Genomic DNA, 25252 nt, shown 5'->3' with positions numbered 1-25252 from the left:
AAAGTAAGAAGCCTCCCGCCGGAGAGGATGGTGGGTTGGGAACCTTGTACCTGGGTGTACTGGGTGTGGGTGGAGGGAGCTTCACCTTCTCAAGGCCAACCCTTGACCTTGGGCGGAGAGAGTCCGCTACTTTTCCTCGCGGAGTACCTCGCCCCGCCCCCAGGCGCGCCCGCTGCGGCGCCCCCCCCCCCCCCGCCCCGACCCGCCCGGGCCCCACAGAAGCGACATTAATATACCGCTCCGATTTTCGAAGGTTTATTTCACGTCAAAACTGTAAAAGTTCCTGGGAGAATTTACAGACAAAACATCTGGTTCGTTAAAACAAAGCTACCGGAAAAAGAGAAACAAACTTCGCTGCTGTGCAAATGCACTTTTAGCAAACAATTTGCCTCCTGGGTCGGGCCTGGCCCCTGGGTCCAAATCCTACGCGCTTTGGCAGGCGCCGAGGTCCCGGGCCCAATTCCTGGTTGAGCTGTGCAGGTGGCAGCGGTCAGGACTTGCTCCTGCCTAGCCCAGTTTGCGGTGAGGAGGAGTGTGAAAGGGGCCAGAGCGCCTGCGTCCCAGGCGGGCACGTGCAGGACAGCACTCCCCAGCATTGCGACTTCCCCAGGAATTGCTGAGTAGGCACAGGGCTCCCCAAAGGCTCGCCACTGGGCCAGGTGCCCTCACACTTCGAAATGGGGTGCAGGCTTCCTAAACGTACTGCGCAGCGTGCCGTCCCTCCAGGCGGCCCGCGCCTCCCTCAGAGGCACTGAGAACCCCTCTCCAAGGTCTGGCTTTAGGCCCCCTGGGCTTCTGGGCCCCCCGCCTACCCTGGCTGCCCTGGGCCGGCAGCTTCAAGGATGCCTTCTTTCCCGAAGTCTTTTCCCTTCCGGCCATTCCAAATGAGGACACACTTCATTCTGCCCGACTTGGGTCCGGCGGCGGGCTGTCACCCATGCCCTCAATCGCACCTGGAACACAACCTCGGCTGCCTCCCGGCGGTGGCCCGCCAGCTCCTTCCCAAGCGCGAACTTCCAGACTCCCCGCGCGGTGCGCAGAGGCCGGAATCCCTGCCCTTGCACCGCACACTCCTTTCGAGCCATGCCTGCGTATACCCCCACCCCACTTCTCCAAGTCGTCCCGGTGGGGGGTGGGGTAGCCGAGGGCAGGAACGCCCCCGGGATGGGATGGATCCGCGCAGGTAGGCCCGGGCGCAGCGGCCTGGGGCTCCTTGAGTTCTGAGCTCTGGAGTCGGGTTTCTAACCCCTGACCTGAAGAAGCGGAATTTGGGAGCATCTGTCTGCAACAGGACTCAGCGCCCCGCTGCAGAGTAGGAGCGGGGTTCTACCGGGCCCCAGGCGCAATCTTGGGGGTCAGGAGTTGTCGTCATGGCCCCTGGGGACTTTCTGGGCTCTTCGCACCCAGCTGCGAATTGAGCCACCTGGCAGCCACAGCAGCCTCAGCTTTTCCCTACGGACTTTTGCCACCGAACCTTTCCGTGCCTCCCCATGGTCCCTCAGCTACTTTTATTTTTAGAGATGTAAGCAATTATTCTCAGAAACGCGGTACTTCCTGGAGGTGGGAGCATCTAACTGGCTTAAGGGGGTTACTTTTTGCGTGACTCACGCAGCTAAGTAGTTACCAGGTGTTTGTGCGGGGCGGAAGCCTGTTGTTTGCTTTTCAAAGGAATGGTCCCTGCAACTCTTCAGAGTGGGGTGCTGAGATTTCTACACACTGTAATCTCCAGAATTTAGCTTCTCCGCCGGGCGCGGGCTTTTCCGCCCTCTAGTCTAGCGTGCAAACGGCTCGGCCGCTGGATGTAGTGCACGAAGCCCGCACCCTACAGCGCGGCCCGTCCTTCCCGCAGGAAGGAGCCCCAGCGAGCGCCGCCGCGGCCGACTCTGGCCTCCTCCGGAACCGCGCAGACCTGAGCACTCGCCGGAAAGCGGTTCATGTATCCCTTAGACCTCTAGACTCGCGGAACGAATCGACGCACAGGTGTTGACCCGCTTGTGTAGTTGACTTTGAACGGCAGAACTCAGTAGGCACCCGGAGAGAAATATTTGCAGTAGGAATAAAGTCAGATAAAATGCCAGGGACAGCCGCCCAGCAGATGTTCCAGCAAGAGGTCCTTACCCTAAAGTTCCTGGGAGGGCAGGACAAGCCTTTGGCTTGGACAGAACTGATCAGATGATGCGGGACATATGTGAAGCTGTCTGTCTTCTGGTCCCTTTGCGGGTGGGGAGACGGTGAGGAAAAGCAAAAAGCAGAAGCAGGGGAACGTGCCACCAGCACTGGGGTCTGCACTCTGCCCCGCAACTCTGCAAAGCACTGGCTTCTCCAATGTGTGGCCCTGCCTTTTCTCCCTCAGTTACATGTGAATTACAGACTTCCTGCCGCCCAGACACTATTTCTCCCTGAATGGAGCCCACGGGTCTTCACTGGGACCTGTGTTTTCTGCCCTCCTCACAGTGAGGACACTGTGAGGCAATGTTGCACAGCAGCCAGGCGGGGCCTGACAAAGTTTTAGCTTGAGACCTTCTGGCTAAGACCTGCTTGGCGACCTGCCTGACTCGGCCCTGCTGAAGTGGATTTAAGCCATGGCGTTCAGGTAGCTTCCGGGTCTCTACTGTGCTTGCTGTGGATTTGGGAAGCCTTCCTTCTCTCCTAGGCCACACCCAATCCACAGAAAAGGGGCAGAACTTGCTGGAATGCAAGGGTTAGGCTGACACTGTCCTCCTGCATCTATCCCATCCCTAGAATAGCCTGCACAACTAAAGAGTCATGTTTAGCGGTCCCAATATTACAGGAGGTGCTTGTGGCTAAAAGATCCCCCCAGTAGGGATCAGGGTTCCAAGCTGTGCCAAGCCGGGCCCGAACCCCGTTTGCGTGTCCAGGCAAGGCAGCGCGGTCGCGGTATGCACACCAAATAGCCCGCGTTGTGCGTGACGGGCCGTCGCGGCGATGTGCAGCTCATTGACACTGATGGATGCGCCAATGGTTGGACGGACAGATGATGGGGCGGATCGCACTGCGCGCGGCGCCTGAGCCGGTGAGGGCGAGGCAGCGATCGAGCGGTGTCTGCCGGCGGCTAGGAGGCTGGAGCTCAGGCCGCGGCTGGCAGGGGGAGGAGGCTAAGAGAACAGGTTTGGAGAGCAGCACAAGGAAGGAAAGGAGGAGAGGGAAGCAGGAGCCAGGGCGAAACTCTCAGCCTTCCGTGCGCGGCGCCCAGCGCCCCGCACTCATTACGACGGGTGCGCTTAAGTGTCGAGCTCGGCGCAGGGAAGGTGAGCAGTGGGAGGGCTGGAACTGACCTCCCGCGGTGACTACCCTCCTTCAGGCAAGAGGTGCTCAGTGCCACAACAAGAATCCTAGAATCCTGAGGCCGCAGGCGGCATCTGCCAACTCACCGTTTCCTCCTTCGCAAGAAGCGTTTCACGCCCCACGGCCGCGTCTCCCTGGCCTGGAGGGACGGTCGCTTTGGCCACTGCGGCCGCGGGCACCAACTGCACGCCGCGCCCCCGCCCCTGAGCCCGCCGCACATGGCCGGGCCCGGAGTCCAGCCGCAGCCTAACTCCGACTCCCCGCAACCGCCCCGGGTCCGCATCCCGCAACTCTGCGCGCTCCTGCGCGCGCCAAGGCGCAGGAGGCTGCTTTATAGCACCGGAGGACGGCGGCGGCACATCTGCATTCAGGAAGGCGTCTGGACCCAGCCCAAGCCCACAGGCTGGGGGCAAGCGGAGACTTTTGATCTTACCGTCAGGGTGAGATCACGGTCTCCTTGTCTAAAAGAAAAGAAAGCATGCCTGTGAACTTTCAAAACAAACTTGCAAAAACAATCACAAAGGAAAAATAAAGAGGAGAAGGAGCAGAGGAAGAGGGAGAAAGAGACTAAAAAAGAAACATGGGGGGGGGGTGGATGGAAAGAAGGAAGGAAGGAAGAAGGCCAGGGTTTGCAGCTCCGAGAGCGCTCAGGCAGCCAGTCCCAGGGCGTGGGGCTCCAGCCCTCGCTGGGACTATCGGACGCAGGGCCCAGGGGAGTCCCTGGGCCCCAGCGGCGAGCCCAGGAGGAGCGCTGCCTCGGGGACCATGGGTCTGGCGCGGCCCCCGCGCCCCCGCTCCCGCCGCCTAGCTGCGCCGGGAGCCGGCCCCGCCAAGGCCGCCCCATTCCCGGCCCAAGAGCTGGCCCAGGGAGACGCAATCGAGCCCGCAGCGCATCGATGCGCCGCCGCCCGCGCCGCTCCGGCTCCTGCTCCCGCTCAGCGGCCGCCGCCCGGGGGTCGTCCCAGTGAGCTCCAGCCCACCCTCGCGGCCGCCAGTAAGTGAGTCCGCAGTGCCCCACCGCCAACGAAGCCGTGCCAGCTCCTCCTCTCCACGGCCCGCCGGCCCAGCCCCGCAAGGAGCCTCCGCTCTCCCAATCACCCGATCAATAATCAATTCTTTTTGCTCAGTACTGCCGGCAGGCCCGGCGCAAGGCGCAGCGGCCCCTTTCGGGGCGCCCCAGGGCGGGGGATGGGCTTGGGAGCCCGAGTTCCTGCCCCCGCCCCCGTCCCGCCCTCGGATCTGCCGGCGCCGGGGGTTGGGGGCGCGGCCCAAAGCCTAGGGGGCGAGGGGTGGAGTGGAGGTCTGGAGCCCTTCCTAGTCTGGAGAGGAAACTTGGAGGCACCCCCACAACACACTCCCCGACCCCGGGACGGGCCCGGCAAAGTTTGCCGGGGAAAAAAATTGGGGGGAAGTGGCGGCGGCGGGTCCCGAGGGAGGAGCACGGGTGGCGCGGGGTCTGAGAGCAACCACCACCCACTCTGGCCCGCACCCACTTCCTACCCCGAGGGCGCCGGCGGCCGCGGGCCCTGGCATCCCCGGGGTACGCAGGCTGAAGCCCAGGATCCGAGCTAGGGGCTTGGGACGCGGCGGGTGGAAGAGGAGTGCAGCCCGGGAGGAGCAGCGAGGGGCGGTCAGGGGGCGAGGCCGGGTGGGGAAGTGGGGTGGGCGGGAGTAGCAAGCGCCCCGGGACGGGCTCGGCCCGGCCGGCGCCGCGCCCCTGCGTGCGCGCACCGGGCGGAGGCGGAGGGGCGGCACCCCCTCCCTGGACTGGGCGGGGGTCCTAGACAGGCCCGGGGCCGGGAGCTGGGGCGCCGCGCCCCCGCGGGCTGGCGAGTGACACGATCATCTCCTTTTCCTTTAAGCTTGCCTGTTGCCGACGCCGCCGCTCCAGCCGCGCCGCGGGCAGAAGACTGGACCGCTGAGCCCCGGGCCGCGGCGGCGGCTGAGCGCACCCCCGATGCCGTGACCCCCTGCCCGGGGGCGGGGGCCCGGGCTTCGCTGGTCGGGGCCGCTCCCGCGCTCCTCCTCCCACCCTTCTCCCCGCCTTCTCCCCCTCTCCCCGCCCCCCGGCCCCGAACCCGGCGCACCTCGTCTGGGGACGGGGCGGGGGGGGGCAGGGCTGCCGCTCCTCCCCGCCCCCTCCTCCTCCGGCCTCTGGAGCGATTTGTCAAACTTCCCATTCCGCCGGCAGCGCGGTCCTCCTCCTCCTCCTCCTTCACCACCTCCTCCTCCTCTGCCTCCTCCTCCCCCGCGCTCCTCCCTCCCCGCGCCTCCCTCGCCCGCCCTCCTTCTTCCCTCCGCACGTTCGGGGATCGCGGCGGAGCGCGGAGCGGGGGGGACGCGGAGAGCCGGGGCGCAGCAGCATCCTGCGGGCGGCCGCTCTCCGGGGGGGAGGCTGAGAGCCGGCCCGCCTGGCCCCCCGCGGGCCCGCCGCCCCTCCCTCCCTCTCCTCAGCCCGGCAGCGGCGGCGGCGGCGGCGGCGGCAGTGGCAGTCGCCGGAGGAGCATCATGCCGAGGAGGAAGCAGCAGGCGCCCCGGCGCGCAGCAGGTACGAGCGGCTTCCCCTTCCTCCTCTCCTCCGCCTCCTCTTCCTCTCCTCGCCCCGCGTCTCCAGCCGGCGGCGACCCCGCTCTTTGCCCGGCTCCTTGCCCCTCTTGCCACGGCCGCGCAGACTAACTCCGGGGCGCCAGGCTCGCTCGCCGCTTTCCTGTCTGGTGCGTGCGCCCGCCTCGCGGACCGGCGCCCCCCGGACGCCCCGTTGCGCTCTGCCCCCTTCCCTCTCGCACCCACTTCGGGAACCGCGCTCGCTCGCGGCGACCTGAGCCAGCCTGGGTCCCTGCCTCCTCAGCTCTCTGACCGCGAAGGGGATGGGAGGGAAGGAGCCCTCTTCTGTCTCTTGCTGTGGGGGGCGGGCGGGGTCACCTGAGTTCCCCGGGACACCTTCCGTGTCCTCCCGCGGCCGGCCAGCGGGGGACTGCCCGGTGTCTGCCGAGTGAAAAAGAGAGAGCAAGTGAGCGAGCCGGTCTCTCTGGCCACCCTTACTGCTAATCCGATTGATTCTTCATTTATTGGGCCCAAACCCGGCACAGCGGTGGAAACCAGAGCGCACAGGGTCTGGGTATTGTCAGATGACTGTCAAGTCGATGTTAGATGCTGGCGTTCCCTTTACCCCGGTTTGTTTTCCCTCACCCCCACCCCCTCCTTCCGCTGCTTCTCCCACCCTCATCTCATAACACTTAGTTCTGGGACGTGCCGGAGTACTCTCCCCCCCACCACCACTTTTTTTTTTTTTTTGCCAGGAGTGTCAACTCCTGTTAAGACTGAGCCGATTTTTTTTTTTCCTTTCTGGAAAAAGCATCTTTGCAAACAAAACAAAACCCACACACATAACATTATTTTGCAATAATGTCAGTTGGGGGCATGTTGCCTGAAAGAAGGGTTTCTGGCCCTTTGCCACCCTTGATTTGATGACTGATTGATCGCCCGTCATGCTGCTGCCTTTGATCTATTCATTCCCAATAAACATCAATAAATCACTCGAAATGGTGAGGCCAAGCTCTGTGACGTCACTAGGGCCCTGTCAGTGCAACTTCTGGGATTTGGGGCGGATTGCTGAGAGGACCACATATGGACGGGATGTATTTTGATATGAGTAACACTCAGATGTGCAGAGGTTCAGATGCTGCCTGAACGGGAGGGTTAAGTGGAGGTTCATTCTTTTTCTTTTTTTTTTTTTTTCTTTCTGTTCTTTTCTTTTGATGGAAGAAGGGAGGGTAGAGAGAACAGTCAGGGCACATTGCCTTGGTGCCCTTCTTAGATGAAGGAACGTCCCCATGCTGAGTGCCTGGCGTAACAGTGGGGGTGGTGGAGATGGTCATTTCCATCATGTCAGCCAGCACTGCCAGTGGAACTGACACTGACTGCACTCTGAACTTGAGTCTTCTTACACGGGGTCACAGAGAGGGAATGCCATACTTTCTTCTCCCAGAAATGGGCTGTCCTGTGAGTGTCCTAAGAAGATCTTAGAAGAACACAGACTTGGTTTGGGGCATGTACTGCAGATTTTGCTCGCTGCCGTTCCGTGACAGTCAAATTGAGAAAGTTTGAAAATCCCAGTCGTGGTTGTAGGGAGGGTTCTGCCTCTCCGTTCACCTCCTGGCTGGTGCTTTTTGCCCATCCTACCTTCTACTTTAAATTCCAAGCTCAAGCAATGAGCTTATCTACCCAAAATAAACTCTAAAAGTTTGGAGGACTCCTTCACAAAGTTGGGCAGTAGGAGTGTCTTGGGCTGCTTCCAGTCTTTGAAATTTTTTTTCTTTCCTTCTTGGATGCACATTTGAAGGTATCTGTGTGCTTCAATCAAATGAACCATATGTGATTACATCTTTACATTTGGTTTAGAACTCTCTCCGCCGTTGCTTCATCTTTTCTCTTCCACCTTGCCAATCCGAGACTCTTATTTGATAACTTTCTGCTAAAAATATGAGAGGAGGAGGAAAGGTACTATTGGTTTTATTTTATTTTGAAAGCAACCTGTTCACTAACCTTTTTGCACCTTTTCAAAAACCAGCCAGGGAATCTCAGGTCAGTGAAGAAATATTCATTATATAAAAACTTGACTGCACGACTAATAGGAGATGGAAGAATGGTTTTGCTCTATCAAAATGACCCGTCAAAACGACTTTGTTTCATATTTGATTTAATTGTCTCTCTCCTGACAGGCACATTCATCAATAGCTTAATGGTCAATCAGAAGTTGGCAGCGTGAGTGCTTTCTTTCTTTCCCATACCCTGGTTTTGGATTTACTTTATCAGAATGCCTCTGCCTAATGGACGTGTGGAGGAGGGGGTGGAGAATGTCTGAAGGGCTACTTATTTAAGGAGAGTGGAGGAATAAAAAAAAAAAAAAAAAAAAAAACCCTCCACACTGAGGCTGGCGATAAGTATGCACAGGCCAGTAAGTGTACTGCATGAGTTTGTTCGTTTGGATGGACACGAAACTTCCCTTTTTTTTTTTTTCTTCCCCTCCCTTTTCAGTTCTCCCAGCTGCAAGTTATAAGGTTCATGCCTGCTTTTGTGGCAGACTGGGAGTGATGACAAATTGATTGCTTTGTACTGATAGAGAGAGAGGGGGAAAAAGAAAGATGTCTGCTGATTGGTAACTGGAAATCCAGTCCCCAGCAACCTTGAGAATACTCGAGAATTTTTTTTCCCCTCCAAACTGAAAGGTCCGCTCAGCCATAAAAAAAGAAAAGTTGTTTTGCCAGCTTCATTAGTGTTCACCTAATTAGCTGTAAACCTGATGGATTCCTGACAGCTTTAATGATTGGAGATGACAAGCTCGACGCAGTGTCATCCAGCAGAATTAGGTTTGCAGCTAGTTTGATGTAATCAAGTTGATATTACACAGTCCTGGCTGCCTTTAGTTGTGCATTAACTCAATTTTCTGCTGCAGGTGACAAATGGGCTTTGGTACCTGGATAATCATGTCATAGGAATTAGGGCCCTTTTAATGGTCTGGGGTAGAATAACAACCACAAAGGGCTGAGAGCTGGGGAGACGGTGCAGACATAGCACACAGGTGCACACAGTTTTTATATCTAGGCCAAATGTAACACTGCTCTCCAGAAGGCCAAAGCAGGCTCCAAGAATCCCTGAAAAGACGTATTTCTGTTCTTTGGGATTTTCTGGTTTTGATAGAAATTATGCATGGCTTAGTGTCTTTTTTCGAAGAGAGAAGAGAAATTTCTTTACCTGCCAAAGAGAAACCTGGGCAGGAGTTTCCTTTCTCCAGGCGTGTAATTTCCAGGGGCGGTGCATTTGTGCTAGACAGATGTTGTTGCCTGTAGAAGCTCAGAGGAGTGGGGTTACAGAGGCCAGTATCCTTCGGGCAAAACCACCATTATTCCTTTCTTAAAATACGACTCTCTTCTGTGCCTAGCATTTGTTGGTAAACAAGTATTTTTTGAGAGTACCAGAAAAGACCTTTGAGCAGTACCTAGTAGCAGGTACTTTTATTCATTCATATTCATTGTCGGGAAGAAACTGTAACATCATAAAGCGCTATTGCCTGAACTCCCCCCCCCCCCAAAAAAAAGTCCCGCGCTCAGGAACTTGACACTGACCCTCCGAGTTTCACTGGGTGAAAGAAAATAACCTTCCCTAGAGTTTTCAGGTAGTCGAGGTGTCAAGGTGAACCTTCAAGCATCTTGACTTCTGTCAAAGTGGTTTGGACCCCAGAGGGACCTGCTGGTGTAACAGATCACCATGGGTCCCCAAGTGGGGACCCTGCTTGTGGCAGCGAGGTGTGGGGGTTTTACTTTGCCACTGGACATGGGCAGACTTAAAGATGGCACACCTGGTGGAGTCCAAGTGATGCCATTTGAGCCTTCCCAGGTCCCCACCACATATCGGACGAGCTCTTTTCTCTGTGGGAAGCACATGGAGCATTCAGGAAAGCATTTCGGCATCAGCCTGGGGAATGTATCTGCTCTCAAACCTTCCACCCGTCTCTCCTTTGGACAGACTTTGTCCCCTGTATTAAGGGGACCAAATGACTGGTTTGCATTGCTCTCTGATTCCCTCCCGCACCCCCCCACCTTTTCCTGCAAAATGAAAGGAACCATGTAAATTCTAAAGAAGAAAAATCAGGAAGATGAAGGAGAAAAACAGAGGGCAGGAGGCCAGGCTCTTCCTCTGGACAGCCACACAGGGGAGGGAATCTTCCAGAATCAGCTGCTGTGCCCCCATTATCTTGACAACTGTCAGTTAGGGCTTCAGTGCTCTCCAGGGCCACCCTTGATTGTGAGCGGTTGATGTTGTCATTTTGTTCTCCGTTTTGCCTTGAGCGCGCTCATAAACGGGAGCCAGATAGTCAATAACTGATGTATCAGCAGTTTTCCCCCACATTGCCTCACCAGTCTGCATTTTCCCTCTTTTTTTACTAAAGATTGTTTTGTAAAGTGATTAGAATGAAAGGTGACTGCTCAGGGCCGTGGGAAATGCCGTGAAACCCAGGTGAGTTCCCAGAATGAGAGCCCTGTGTTTCCCCGCCTTCCATGCCTAGATTTCTGGAAAGAGAAGGAGGATCACTTTCTGGAGGGCCAAGGGCCCGGCTCTTTTCAGGGGGCTTTTCCTCCCCCCCCCCCCCGCCCCGGCGTCGGCGTCGGCAGCAGCGCGTCTGGCGGAGCCAGGCTGGGGTGAGGGCTGCTGCGGATGCAGGCGGGGAACGCAGCCGAGAGCTGATGGAGAGACCTGGTCCTGGTGCCCCACAGCCACGTTTCATGCAGTAACGGGAGCAGGCCACAGTTATGCCGAGCACAGTTTGGGAGGCTTTCCTGCTGGCCCATTTTTATTCCTGCCTGTCACCGGACAGACTATAAAAATAGCTTTCGTCTTGTAGTAAAGAGCAAAAAAAAAAAAAAAAAAAAAATAGTAAGGTGTGTGTCTAACTTCCGTGTTAGTGTGCAGACCAGGTTAGGGAGACAGGCCTTTGAAAGAAGCTGTTTTGTGACACCTCTGTAGCATCACCCCACAGCTCGTGTAGGGAAGTAGGACAGATCAGAACAGTGGTAATGCTCCCCTGGACTTTCTCAGGTGTTCTCTGTGTGTGTGTGTGTGTCTGTGTGTGTGCGTGCAAGCACGTTCTAGTTATGCTCCAAATTGTGGTTTCTCTGTCTGAAGTTAAAAATGAAAGGTGAATACAATATATTGTATTTGGTAACAATGATATGGACTGGTACATCGAGACAGATAATGTGCAGTTGTAATTAGACTCAATAGACAGGCAGTCATTTTTAAATTCTTTTGACACATGCATAAAATAGTCATATAATAAGATAAGATGACAATTTTATGTTAGGTTGATAAAGTGTCCTGATACATGCATTTAAATGTCTGTAAGCCTTAAAAAAAAAAAAAATCCAGACAGATTAATTCTAGTTTCCAGTATTTGCAGTTAGTCATTAAATTAATTTTCAAATCCCACTAAACAATGGCTATGAATATGGTTGGTTTTTTTTTTTTTTCCCTTTTCTGGATTCTTTTGCCTCAGTTGTAAGGAACAGAGCCATAGATTTGGTAGCTTTCTTTTATTTTTCAACACTTGTAAACATTTATGTTAGACACGGGTGTCAAAATTCAGGTTCCTGTTTGTTACTAGAAGGATGCTGTGCATTTTTGGAAGTGGAGAAAAAAAAAGCAGTGGTAGAACCTAATCTACCTATGACCCATGGCCTGCACAACTGTCATACTCCCGGTTTTAGGAATCTTTATTAGAAAGACTACATAGTGTCCTTGACCAAATATTGAATATTTTATAAGCCCCATTTAAAGACGACGACGTTTCGAGCACATGCACTTGATTTGATCAGCCCTTAGATTCTTGGACTTAATCACTTTCGGTTCTGTAAATTATTTTAGTATTTCCACAAGAGTGGCCCAAGAGATGTATTGGGGGCGAGGAGGGGGAAGCCTGTCTCTAAAGGTCACGTTACCTGGGTCCCCTGGCCTTTTCCACCAGCGCCTTCCCGAATTTTCTCCAAGTGTGCGAAGGTGTGGCTCTGGAAGAATAATTTACATTGTTTGGGCTTAATGATAAATTATTAATTCGTCCTGTCAGGACACATGTTATTAATTATGACTGTGTTTTCTTCATCCAGAACAGCTGTTGGGGCAACAGCGTAAGTTCAGATTGTCTTCGAGGGGGAGAGCGCCAGAGCAAGGAACTTACCAACTCCTTGTCATCATCTTCCTGATCCCCTTGCTTTGGGAATAAAGGATTGCAGGGGGCGGAGGGAAGGGGAGAGCGCAAGGATTAATTCTTGACCAAGGTGGGTCCTGGCAAATGCTCACTTAAGGGACCTTTTTAAAAAGCAGGCCCGACGCAAACGATGTTCCAAGTCCAGGTGGGATGCTGAGGTCGTACCTGCGTCCTTCCGCCGCCTGGTTGCGGACTGGCTGGCTGCTCTCTCCGTTCTGCCCCTTCGTCCTCTTGTTGTCATCCTCCTCTTGGGTAGACCAGAAGGTCGTGTTCCCAAGTTCATGGTAGCGGAAAGCACAATCCTCTCAAGGCCTGTTTGTCCCCCAAACTGGAACCCATCCCTTGGAGAGCAGAGGGCTGTATGTCCGTGAAATGACTCCAGTGCAGTTACTTTTGATTTTTCCATCCCTATCATTAAATCGAGTCCTATGTCTTCAGTTTCCTCTGAGTTCTTTGAGAAATGCATGTTGCATAAAATAGGCAATTTTTAATGAACAATTTAATGTAAATGGGTTTTGAATTTAAATTAATATTAATGAAGCCTTGAGTGAATTTATTTTGCATACGTAAAGACTTGTAAGTCTTTCACTCATGTGCTTTCTCCTTTATGTAGTAACATTGGTTGGGTGGATTAACCAGCGCCTTTTCAAGATTTACACTTAAAACATGAAATTGATTTCATGTGTCCAAGAGTGCCAACATATTATTAGGCAAAAGGGTTACTTCATTTGAAGAAAAGAGACCTCATTTCCCACGAAAACGCTGGCTCTCCACGCCCTGCCCTTCCTAAAGGCTGCCGTGGGTTTGGCATCGCTGCCGGGGGGGGGAAAAATACACACCAACAATAGTGACTACAATCAAGACGTTGTCTTTCTTTGGCTTACCTCTAATGCATTATGTATCCTGGGATGATGGGAAGTTCTGTAATTAATTCTGTTAGATGTAATTGCTATAATCACTTTGATGCTACACATAATAAAGGTAATACGGTAAGCACATAAAAAATATAAACACCTTATTGTACCACCACGGCTCACATTCCTTCTCTCGCCAAGTCTGGCTGATAGACAGGTGGTCTCACCTGTTTTTCGATCAGAGGTGACCACTCCTCCGACCTGTGTTCACGGATGTCCCAAAGGAGAGCCAGGGATTGGAAGGGATGGGCCTGGGCTTGAAGGGATCTCCAAGCTGGTTGCCTAGCGGTCTGAAGTCCCTTTCCCTGAAAGATGTGGCTCATAAGAAAAGGTGACCATTCGCTTCTCAAGGGGAGGGAGGTGAATACTGCAGAAGGCGTTGTGGGACAGAGGAAGAGGTGCGGGAGTGGACGGGGAGCTCGGGGCAGAGGTTCAGATCACAGGATGTGCTGCTTTAGCGGGTTTTCGCATCCTCAGAGTGTGGGATTATGGGAAGTGCCCTGGTGTGTGTGTGTGTGTGTGTGTGTGTGTGTGCTTACAGGTAACCAGAGAAAGCCACCTTTCTGGTGCAGTGCAAAAGGGAAATCAGTACAGAAGATATGCACTATTATTATCAATATCATTCTTCTTCTTCTTATGCACTTTTCATGGGGGTGTCTGAGGACCTTGCCTAACTGTTGCACGACCCGGAGTTGTCTGATGGTGCCTGTTGGACAGACACCTGAGTGACGTTTGAGGGCTCCCCCCATGCCGCGCTGGACCAGACCTGCCCTGGATCCAGGCCACCGCAGGACACCCCAAGCCCCCAATTCTTGTGGGATATTTCCAAACACATGTCCGTGGTTCTCTGCCACTGCAGCTTGCAGGAGGCTGAGAAGGTGGCGGAGAGGACCCTCGGTGTGTAATTTTCTCCCCGTGGATCCATCATCCGCCGCAACCTGTCCCGTCTCCTGCAGAGGTCAAGAGGTCCCATGACCCAGTGTCGGCCTGACCAGGACGCGCGTGGTTCGCGTGTACGTTTTATCTTTTCAGGGTGTTGCAAGCGACCAAGTCTGTCCATCAGGCACGCGTGGCAATAAAACGAGGGGAAGGGTATGTGAGAGAAGGGCCTGCCTCTGCTTCTCTGGGGGAAGCCAAAGGTGTTTTCAGATGGTGGTGAGATGCAGTGACCGCACTGGCTCCCCAGCATGGTACCCAAGGCCCCGGGGAGCTGGGTCTGGCCCTGGCTGCAGCCCGGGCAGGGACACCATCAGACTGGGCAGGGACAAGAAGTGCCCTGGGGACCTAGGCTCCCCGCCTGCCAGGTGAGCAGCGCCCGCGGAGAGGGTCCTGGGGTCTGGGCCTGGGCTGCAGACAGACAGCCAGCAGCCCTCCTGCGGTGACGCGGGGCTGGTTTTGATGGCGAAGAGGATAAAAGGTCTGAGAACTCCATAGGCCCCTGTAATCAGGGCCAGCGCTGACATCCTTCTCAAGTTTGACAGCTTCTTCCTTTTCTCTCCTCACCGCCAAGCCTTTCTCAACTGCACGTCCCGCCCTCCTCCTCTCCCCTCCCTCCCTTGCCCGCCGCCCACCCCTTCCCCTCCGTCGTCTCCTCCTTTCTGTGTGTGTGTGTGTGTGTGTCTCTCTTGTTTCATGTTCTTGATCAGTCTCAGATGCCGGGAATTATTTTTTTTCAGGCGGGAGGGGGAGTGTTGCTTTAGGTTTGTGGGTTGGGCAGGTGTGAGAGGAAGTCTGTGTTTTTTTTTTTTTTTTTTTTGTACTGTAGGCCTGTTGCTAATTAATGTTCCTCCATAAGATTCTGTCGGAGTTGAGTAATGTTTTTGATCTTTATGCCTGATAACTGCATACTTAATGAGATTTCAAAGCTGTGAGTGCAGCTCCCTACAATTATTGACAGATGCCTTTTCTTTGCCATTGGGTTCAGCTTCATAAATCCTCTTGCCGTAATGAGGTTCAGCAGTGCCACCCTGGCAGTGAGCTAATGAAAGGGGGGAGGGCGAAACGGCTCATGGCTGTCTGACACATTTTTTTCCTTTAAAATTTACTATGCAGATGTCAAGCTGCGGGACGATTACTTCAAACATGCTAATTTTTATCTGGCTTTTGTGTCAGCCCTTTGCCATGAAAAAATAAATAAATAAAAGGACTACCTTTCCTCCCCTTCCTTTCTTTTTTTTTTTTTTTTTTCTCCCTCGTCCCGCCCCCCCTCCCTCCGCAAAGTCACATCTTTAATAACCCGTGTGGCGTGTGACCGCTCAGGACGCTGACACGCGCGTGGCCTTTTGCAGGTATCCAGTGGCCCACCCGTGGTGGGTTTTTTTTTTTTTTTTCTTTTTTCTTTTTTTTTTTCCCTTTCCCTCCCTCCCTCGCCATCCATCGGAAGGGCAGGGGGAGGATAAAGTGTGAATTTCCCCAGGCCTCCCATCAGCCTGCCCTAAGTATGCACTTGAAACGTCGGAGAATTCATTTCAGAGTTCTGAAACTCGATCCCGGGGAAGAGCTGCACCATGCCAAAGAGTCGATTTCCTTTTCAGCGGAGTCATACATCACTGACCCACCCTTCCCTCCTGACAGAATGACATATGTCATTTATCATATGGGCCCCAGCCAGACACAACGGGGAGGGGAGGGAAGCTCGGTGCCTGTGATGCCGCCTCCTCCTCCTCCTCCTCCTCCTCTTCCTCCTCCTCCCACTGTACACAGTACCGCTGGCTTGCAGAGAGAGCACTGCTGATTTGGCGAGAGGGAGAGGGAGGAGAGGCAGGGGCAGGCGGAGGGGGTGCGGAGAGCCTGCTTCGTATGGATGGCTGGGTGTGTGGCGTGGCGGGCCCGAGATTGGCAGAGGCACCGGAGAGGTTATGTTCTTTCCTATGATCTGTGCCACCCCCTGCTCAGCCTCTGAGGCTCTTCAGACTCTTTCCCCCCCCCGCCCCCCCCACATTGCTTTTCTCTTTTCCCTTCTTCTTCTTCTTTTTTTTTTTTCATTTAATAGTGAAGGGTTAAAAAAAAAAAAAAAAAAGGCGCAGCCAGGGCTGACAGGTATCATTCAGCCGCCCTGGCTTGTGAGGGGTGGTATAAATGAATCTCAGGGCCCCTGGCTTCACATGATTCAAACATGCGTTATTGAAGATGGATGTTCCTTAAAAAAAGATTGATGGTGGATGCCGGGCTTAGGGTGCCATTTATCATTTTGAATATTATTTAGACTTGCCGTGTAAACCTGTAACTTGAGAGTTGGACGAGCTGGGGCAGGGTAGGGGCCTGGGAGTGTGTGTGTGTGTGTGTGTGTGTGTTTCCATTGATCGGCCTTGGATTATCATTGCTGCTGACCAGACACGGGTCCTCCCCTTTACAAGATAGAAGACACCCCGCCCATCAAGGGGGGATGGTTGAATTTTGAATAATTTCCAAGGACACAGGGAAAAAGGAAGTATCTGTGATTTACACGAAAGCTCACAGGCAACTTCTCTCTCTCTCTTCTTCCTCTCTCTCTTCCCCGACAGAGGCAGTCACGTATGAAACATTAAAATATAAACAGAGCCGTAGTAGCCGAAGCCAGGACCCTTGTCTGATTTTTTAAACTCTGGGACATGCCTTTAAAAAAAAAAAATCTGTATCTGAAAAGCTGAGCACAATATAGCTATTCAAAAAAAAAAAAAAAAAAATGCCGGTTGGCTTGCTTAGCAGTGTGAGAAGGAAGAAGCAGACTTCCATGTCCCAGGAATATTTCAGATAAAAAAATGATCTGTGGCGGCTCCCTGCCCCGGCTCCCAGCAGCCTCCTCCCCTTTTGTGTGTGCCCTCTGTCCCCTCCGCAGGCCCCAGCAGACCCCTGCCTGGACTGATGTGGACAGCTGTTTCCAGGCCCCACCGGCTCATCACTTCTGGTTCCTTTGCACCCTGAGCTCTGCTCCGGGACACCCCCACCTACTGGAAGTACTTAGGGCCGCAGCCCAGCTGCTGGAAGAATCAGCCAGGCCGGGCCTCTCTCTTCTGCTGCAGAGGCCTGCCACCCGGTTTCCCAGTGGAAAAAGGGAAGCAGAAACGGCTGGCCTTCCTGCTCATCTCCTCCACGAGGAGAGCCCCGATAGTGCAAATTTAATTGTCAGGCATTCTATTAAATATGTGACTTTATTTGGGTCTGCTAATTACATTTAGGGCTTCTTGTATGACTTAGAGTGTGGACATTAATTTTAAAAAATGATGGGACGGAAAGGGAGCCCGGGATCGTTTTTTTGTTTTGTTTTGTTTTGTTTTCTTTTTTCTTTCTTTCTTTTTTTTTTTTTTATCCAAAGAAAGGAAAATCTAGAATTTGTCAAAGGGCCGCCCATTCATACCTTGCTGCTGCTTGGACAAACTTTGCCCTGACGGGTAAAACAGCCTGCATCATCTACCAGGAACAGGAAAGAAATGGGACTGTGATCTCTTTCCTCACCAACTCCAGGCAACTCCTGTGTGTGTGTGTGTGTGTGTGTGTGTGTGTGTGTGTGTGTGTTTATTTTGAAATAACTTTATTAGCAGCCTGGCACTCTGCACACGGGCTGACTTGGGATTCACTTTGGGTGTTGCCCCCAGTGCTGCCTCCCCCGCCTCCCCAAATCGGGGAGAAGCAGATTGATATCCTTTGTGGGTTCCTGGAAATTCACATCTGACGACCGAAAGATGATAGTGTTTCCTGCTGAGACTTCAAGGAAGAAAGCAAAACTTTGATCCTCTGTCCTTGCACTTGGGCCGCGTTGGAGGTAATTGGAGGACAAGTGCCAATTGGCAGGAACAATTGTAAACACCTTTGATACAAATGGCATCGTCCTATTTTTACTGATTAGAAAAAACTTTGCTATTAATAGGGGCAAAGTCCATTTCAGGTGTCATTGGTAAGGAACTGAATGCACTCATGGGAAGAAACCTTGTTTTGTTTTTTGTTCGCTTTTCTTCTTATCCCCTTTTCTCAGTTTTATGGCTGGAGACATGATTTATTGCAGCCATCCATCTTGGGGGCTCATCCATCACACCCAGGTTGCTAGGAGATTGTGGCAGCAGCTGTTTGCTCTGAATCAGACAGAAAAGTTGTCAATCATCAAAGGCAGGTGAATAGCATTAGAAACACGCTATTGTCAGACGGAATAATTAATCAAAGAGAGAAAAGATAATTAAAAAGATATGACCCTTGCAAGTACTTGCTCTGGGTTGCCTGGAAAAAAAAAAAAAAAAAGAAAGAAAGAAAGAAAGAAAAACTGCCTAGTCTTTTCTAGACACTTAAGCAGCTGAGGGCTGATAAAATATGCACTCTGCAGTGCATAGTTTTTAATTAATTGAAAAAGGTTCAACATTCAAAGACGATGCTGGAGAAAAGTCCGATTATGAGCAGAAGTAATATTTATTGTTTGCATGAAGGGCTTGACACAGAGTTCTAACTTTCTGTCACACATCTCTGGCTTCCCTGGCTGGAGGAGGCAGGGGCTGGGGTCTTCAGGTAGCCTCCCAGCATCCTTGCTCTGAGCCTCCCTAGCTGTCACACTGGACTCTTCAGGAGAGGCTCAGACCCGAGGACCTGGAGTAGAGCCCACAAACCTGGACCACATGCTACTCCACAGTTCGTTGGGTCTGGAAAAACTAAATTCCTTTGATCATAAAAATTTTTTTCTTTAAATGAAGATGGGAGATCTGAAAAACATGCCATGAAGTCTGCCTTCAGGGTCTAGAGTAGAGCACTGTTTCATTTCACCTGCCTGGGAGCAGGCTCTCAATGGAACACGCTCTAGGTTCCCGAGGGACGTTTGTACTCCTCCTTGGTGTGGCCCCAGGAAGCGCCCAGTGACTCACATCCTGAGTGATCACCTGGCATCCCATTCTAAAGAGACCCCCCCCACTTAACTATCCAGACATCAATTTGGGGGGCTCATTTCAGTCACAAAAATATTCACAGATTAGGAAGTTCATCCTTGCCTTTTCGGAGGCTAAAATATCCTGGAGAAATTGGAAAACGTATTAGAGACTCGATAGAAAGTGGCGTATCTGGAGTTGCTTTTCAGTTAAATATGCTGCAAGCCCTGAAACAGATCTACTCTTTTATTTTTGGATACTATGCTTGATTTTCACACCATTCTCCTCCCAAAGAATAGAAGGACTTCTAAAATTAGCCGGAGGCAAAAAGGCTGGAATATTAGAATTCCTGAGACGGAAGAAAGCCACACTTTTTTTTTTTTTCCGCTCCAACTGGGACACAGTTTTCAGGGTGCAGCAGATCAGAACACTGGGAGCTGCACTCCCCAGGCTCCCCGTGTAGGGCAGCACTGGGGATGCCCTGCCCAGCATCCCAAGGGAGCCCCCAGAGGCCGCCCTCACAGCGTGATGTGCACCTCCTCCCTTGGGTACCTGGAAGCCCACTTAGGGGTGACACAGCCAGCACTCTGGCCTTTTGGTGAGAGAGAGAAAGAGAGAAATACTCTGATTAGAAAAGCACCTGCCATGCTGGCTTGCGTAGCCGGCTACAGCTCCGATTCACCCTACTGGACCCACATCCGGAGCCCAAGAAAACAAAAAAAAAACAAAAAAAAAAAAAAAAAAAAAAAAAAAAAAAGAAAAGCACCTGCCTCGCTTGCCAGAGACCCTTACAGACATCTCACCTGCAGGAGTGTTGCTATTCAGCACTTGACCTCTAGGGGATGGATGACTTTGACTTCAAGTTACCGCTTGGGTCCTTGAGCTGATATCTTCTCTTTGGTGGCCTTTGGAGCCCTCGAGCCAAGTTTGGAGTTTCCCGACCACGTAGCAACTGTCCCTTGAGGTTGGCCCTTCTCTTGGGCAGTGCTTTGCCCTTGCCCCGTCAGGAGCTGTGCTGCTGGAGAACCAGCAGTGCTGGTGGATGGGGGGGCTTGAGAGCTTGGGCTCAGCGGCTTGCGGAGTTCAGGGAGTCAAGAGGCCCTGCTGTCCCCCGTCCACGCTGGCTGTTTGGAGATGGGCCGTGGGGCTAGTTCCTTTAGCCCCTCAAAGAGAAATTCTTGAGGTTGCTCCTCTCCCCTTTCCAAATAACCGCTGAGCAAGCAGGTTACCGAGTGTCCGCCGGAGCGGTTCCAAACTGTGGTGGCTCCTCTGGGATGGGCAGAGGAAGCGCATTCCCAGCGAGTCCTCTATGGTAGATCTATGCATTTACAGATAAAAACTATACACCCTTAGTGCTGGTGACATCAGATTGAAATTTGCTTCCCCTTAAAAAAAAAAAAAAAAAAAAAAAGGGAAAATAAAACCCAGGGGGAAAAGGGGAAAGACTTTTAAGTTTGGGGAGGTGGGTGCAGGTCATTTTCTTTTGTGGCTTCTGGTCCTCTCTCGGGGAACCCTTAGCATCTGTTGAAGGGATTCGCAAAAGAAATGAGAGACAGAGAGAGGGGGACCGAAGGGAAAGGCGGGCCGGTGACTCTTTAGAGGTTTTGGTTTTGTGAATGTGCGTGTTGACCAGGATTTCAGCATCTCTGTCCCGGGATTAGGAGTTCCACGACGAGGGAGGGGGCCCAGACAGGGCTGTCACCAAGGCTGTGCCAGGTTAGAGGGCCAGGCTCAGAGGTGCGGGGGAGGGCTGCCCTGACCCGCACGCACGCCAACTTGATATTTGAGCGTTTTATCTAAGTGATAGGCATTTCCTTCTCTGGTTCCATGAGACAAGGTTACCTGGAAGTCATTTTGGGTTTTCCCAGCTCAGCTGCCCTCACCCCACCGGCTCTGCCCGAAGCCTTAGGACGCCACCCGTAGAAAGCAAAGCGCAAATTACCCAGTGTGACTCCCTGGCGGTAAAGACATTTTGCAACACTTAAAAGACCTGCAAACTGCCTCAGATGCGGTCCTTCCTACTCATCTGCCCAAGGAAGAGCTTTTGAAAGGGGGTGAGGATTCCTATTTGGGAGAGAAGATGGAGTTCCCAGGGGTTTTCCTGCAGCGAAATGTTCCCTCTCTTGACATCCCATTTCCTGCCTTTGTTTTTGCTCTGGGCCTGGAGTGAAATGGCTCTTTCATATATATTAGTTAGCGAATACTACGGCGCTGTAATATATGAGGCTGCAGTGGTGTTATTTTCTCTTGCTTTTCTGTATAAAATAGTAAGGCAGCACGGACACTCAGCGACGTGCCTGAGGTTCCTACCGAGGTGGTTAGGTGAATAAGTAATAGAACAAACACGTAGTCAGCTGGGCAAAGGAAAATAAATAAAATAACAGCGTGTTCTTGGTTCTGAGAGCCCTGCAACATGAGCTTGTTCAAATTGGGTCCTGGAGGTCCAGACTTTCTGATGAAGTGTGGGTGGGGAGGGAGAAAGGTATTATTTGGGAAACACATGTACTCCTTCCTTGTGAAAGAAGGGAAGTATTTAACATTTCTCCAAGGAAAACATCTTTCATTACTTGACGTGTTCTGTGGTAATGATTTTTCAGTTCAACAAACAAGTACTTATTAGCCTTCGTGCAGGAACCTGGCCGAGGCGGATGGCAGGACCGTTTTTAACGGGAACTGGCTGGCCAAGGTTGAAGGGAGCCTGGCTGGTCACAGGTGGCCCGGCACGGGGACACAGGGACCCAGGGTCTGTTCCAGACTCCCCGGGACCCCTCCCTGTGGCCTTCAGGCTCAAGTAGGGAGGAATCAGCAAAGTTGTTTGTTGTCAGTTTGGTGTTTTTGCAAACGGGACAATCCCCGGTACTCATTGGGTGATTTAAGATGGATTTACCCGGAGAGAGAGCATAGTCCGTGTGCCAGAAGTTTGGCTGAGGATTTGCTGGTTAAAGGGGCTATTTTGATGAAAGATGATAAAGGGGGAGGGGAAGCCGCCAGGTGTATTGGTTCAGGGCAAGGGGGGCTGCTTCCCCCTCCCCCCGCCGCCCCCCAGCCTCCATGCACCTCTCCTGGTTTGAGCAGCTGTGCGCTCCCCTGCCCAGAGTCACATCCTCCTGATTCCAGGTGGCGCTGGGGACAGCTGCTGTGCCCCAGCTCTCTCTGGGTGGCAGTGGAAGCCGTATCTGTCCCCCCAGTTTCCAGGGACTCTTGAATGTGGCCTTCACCCCTGGTTTCTTTTGCCCATCTTTTCTCCGTGTGGTCTCCGGTCCCGTTGCACCCCTGGCCCATGATGGCGTTTTCTCGGCTGTACCTTCCCCTTGGATCATGGTGTCCGTGACCTTAGAAACAGTGAGCTGGGGCGCTTCTTCATATTCCCAGTAACCATCGTCCTCCAGACTGGAGCCCCCACCAAACTGAGGATGAGCGTGGAGGGGGTATTGGCTTCCTGCAGACTTGGCGTTATTGATCTGAGTTCCCCAATCCAGCTGATCATCCCAGTGTGTCAGCCCCTGATGAGGGGTCATCTGTCATCATTGCCCGCCCCCTCAAAGCGTGATCTCAATTTACATCCCACGAGGACGTTTTAGTCAGTAAGTGAAAATCAGCTCCAGCTCTCAGAACCCACGAGCTCGGTGGCTTCCTTCTGCCGTGTCAGTGTGGGGAAGGCAGCAGTGAAGGCTGTTTCTCCATTCCGGGAGTACGAATCGGTTAGGTTACTGGAACCGTGGCAGAGCTGGTGGGAGCAGCCTTCTGGGCTGTGCCTCTGTCATCAGTTTCTGAACATATCATGAAATTGCAGATGTAATAAGAAAGTTTCTGATGATTGTATTGTCAGGAGCCATGGATACCACCTCACGGACCACCGCAGGAACGAGAGAGTTGAGCCGGTGTTGAGACCGTAGTGTTAAAACATCACAAAGGGTCTTTCAGGAAGCCTCATTTTGCCCTCCCGCAGCCCTGATGTACGTTTTTCTGAATGGAAGCATGCATTTTTGGAGACTCAGCTACAGGGGGAAAGTGAAAGGTTTAGAAGGGGCTGCCCTGGATTGTAGGGAGCACGCGTGCTGCATCTCTGCTTCGGGGTTGCCCCGACCCAGAAGAAATCACCCTGGGAAGGTGGCGTCTTTGCCCTTGGGGAAGCTAGCCTGGCAGGGCCTCAGCCACGCTGCCCAGAAACAGCCTTCCCTCCCGTGGAGGGGCAAGCCTGCTTCGGTGTGAAAATGGAAACTGGACATTCTATTAAAATCAACAGACTGGCACGGCTTGACCGGAGAGCTTAGACACTCCAGTAGGTGGCAACTGGTGGACACGCAGTACCAGGGCGCTTGGCCGCAGCAAGACAGGCAGCACAGTGCCAGCCTGGTTCTGTGTGACTGTCTGCAGTTTCTTCTCCCTCTGCATCCCTGACATTTCCAGAAAATGCATCTTTACCGGGCGGGGGAGGTGGGGGGGGGGTTGTGTCCCTTCCCTTCGTTCCGGCCGCGCGCGGCGAGCTGAGTTACCGTGGGTCGTGAAGTTCCAGGGCGTGGAGCTGAGCCCCCGGGGAAGTTGGGATCATTGTGATTGTTTTGGGGCTTGCATTCATGCAGATTCATTTTTAAAAAATAATTCACAGCAGACACGAACTATCGGTGCCCAAGACAAAAGTGACACAAGCTATGAGAGAAAATTAACATGTCATTTTTACCTGGCACTGCCCTCCAAAATGATCACGGACGTGTTGTGTTTTACGGTCATGTTTCTTGAAGTTCCAGGGCAGGTGAGCTCCTGAAGACTGGGCATCACTCTGTGCCAATTTCCTGCATGAGCCCTGCTTCTTGGATGCTTTGGTGTAGCTGAAGAGTCTCTCTAGGGCAGAGACACCTTGCTGTTTTTCTTGGAGACCCCGGTCTTTTTTTTTTTTTTTGGTTGGTTCTTCTGCTGTTGGGTAGTGTCGCTCCAAGGTAGAGGGAGATTTCAGGGGGCCTGCAGTGAGCCTGTCAGGTACTGCCTTTCCTGCTGTCCTCAGTGCTGGTGGCTGGGGACTTCTCATCAATGTGTGTGGGACCAGCCCTGCCATGGGGGAGTGAGGGGGTTTGCAGATGCTGGATGTCCCATGCCCTGGGGCACCAGCCACCTCCCCCCCCATATATATATTTATAATTTTTTTCTATGATTTGATTGACATGGGATCGCAGGTCCAGGAATTGAAGCCAGGCTGCAGCAGTGAAAGCGCTGGGTCCTAACCACTAGACCACCAGGGAACTCCCCCAGCCACCTTCTGTAGACAGAGCTGCATCCACCCCAGCAGGAGCTCCCAGGAAAACGTGTTTCTGAGCATCTCCCTCTGGGTCCAGGGTCATCCTCCTGCCCCCGCTGCCTCGTGACCAATCAGAGATAGGAGTTAGAGCCTTTTTTTTTTTTTTTGCCCCTTATTCTAATTTTAAATTGAACTTGGCTACTTGTTAAAAAGCTCATTGATGTTTTGAGTCAAAGGGATGTGGCGCACCCAGCATGGCAGCAACCTACATTTTTTTTTTCTCCCCACCCCAGTTTGCTTGTTAGGGTGGGAAGTGGTGGAGAGGAAAAAAAAGAGAACTAAAGAGGTTAGGTTTGGATGCTACTGATAGGAAGGGGCTGGCCTGTGCCGGGGTCCCCCTGATGCACATGTGGCGGGCGTGGGGAGCAGGCAGGTGCATCCTCTCCGCCTCCCACGCCTCTGCCTGCCGCTCCTGGTTCAGGATGCCAGCCAGCTCCCTCAGAGCTGCCCCTGTCCCTTAGAAGTTTCCAGAAGACCTGCAAGTAGGGTTTGAGGTCTACTCAAGGGTAGCTGCTGAGAGATTTTTGGAAGAGTTTTCTTTTTTGTCCCCAAATTTACGACTGTCATGGAAGGCAGGACTGGGACAGAGAGAAACCAACCTTTCAGTCATCACAAAGCAGCTTCTATGAATTGAAAAAGAAAGAAAGAAAGAAAAGAAAGAAAGAAAGAAAGAAAGAAAGAAAGAAAGAAAAAGAAAAAGAAAAAGAAAAAAAGGGATCTTGACCCCTTTGAAAGCAAATAAAGGAGGAAAACCCAATGGAAGGGAAACATAAAAAGCTGATGTTACAGTTTTTGTGATTACTCATATCCTAGGCTAGAGCTTGAGGAAGCCAGTTATAATGGAATTTCATTTTTTTTTTTCTCTTCCTAGTTGTGTCCCTGCTCCCTGCTCTCCTCTCTCTCTCTCTTTTTTTCCATTAGAATGAGGAGTGGTTCGTACTTGGTGTGAAAAAAAATCATTTTTGGCACACAGTCCATGTTCTTAGTTGACCAGAGGTTGATGGAACCGAAACTAGGATTGTGTGTCCCTGTAACAAATGCTCCGACGGTTGGGGGTCTGTGGAGGCACAGGGAGGGGTAGTCCTGCAGCCCTTCCTGCCCCAAATGCCACACGCCCCCCTCTCCCCCCACCTCCAGCCGCTGTCCCCAGGGCCTT

The 25252-nt window shown here is 52.7% G+C and overlaps 1 protein-coding gene across 1 annotated transcript in view; it reads left to right on the top strand.

Moving 5' to 3' along the window:
• TSHZ3 (teashirt zinc finger homeobox 3) overlaps nucleotides 232-25252 on the top strand; it is an 83774-nt gene continuing 58753 nt past the window's right edge. Inside the window, exons 1-2 of the mRNA XM_021094260.1 lie at nucleotides 232-4300; nucleotides 5169-5854. The gene's annotated coding sequence lies outside the window, so the exon portion shown is untranslated. The remainder of the gene's footprint in view (nucleotides 4301-5168; nucleotides 5855-25252) is intronic.

Source organism: Sus scrofa, chromosome 6, assembly GCF_000003025.6.
Source record: "Sus scrofa isolate TJ Tabasco breed Duroc chromosome 6, Sscrofa11.1, whole genome shotgun sequence".
In the NCBI taxonomy this organism is placed as follows: domain Eukaryota; kingdom Metazoa; phylum Chordata; class Mammalia; order Artiodactyla; family Suidae; genus Sus; species Sus scrofa.
Note: the sequence above shows the minus strand (reverse complement) of the source record. Positions and strands in the feature narration are given on the sequence as shown.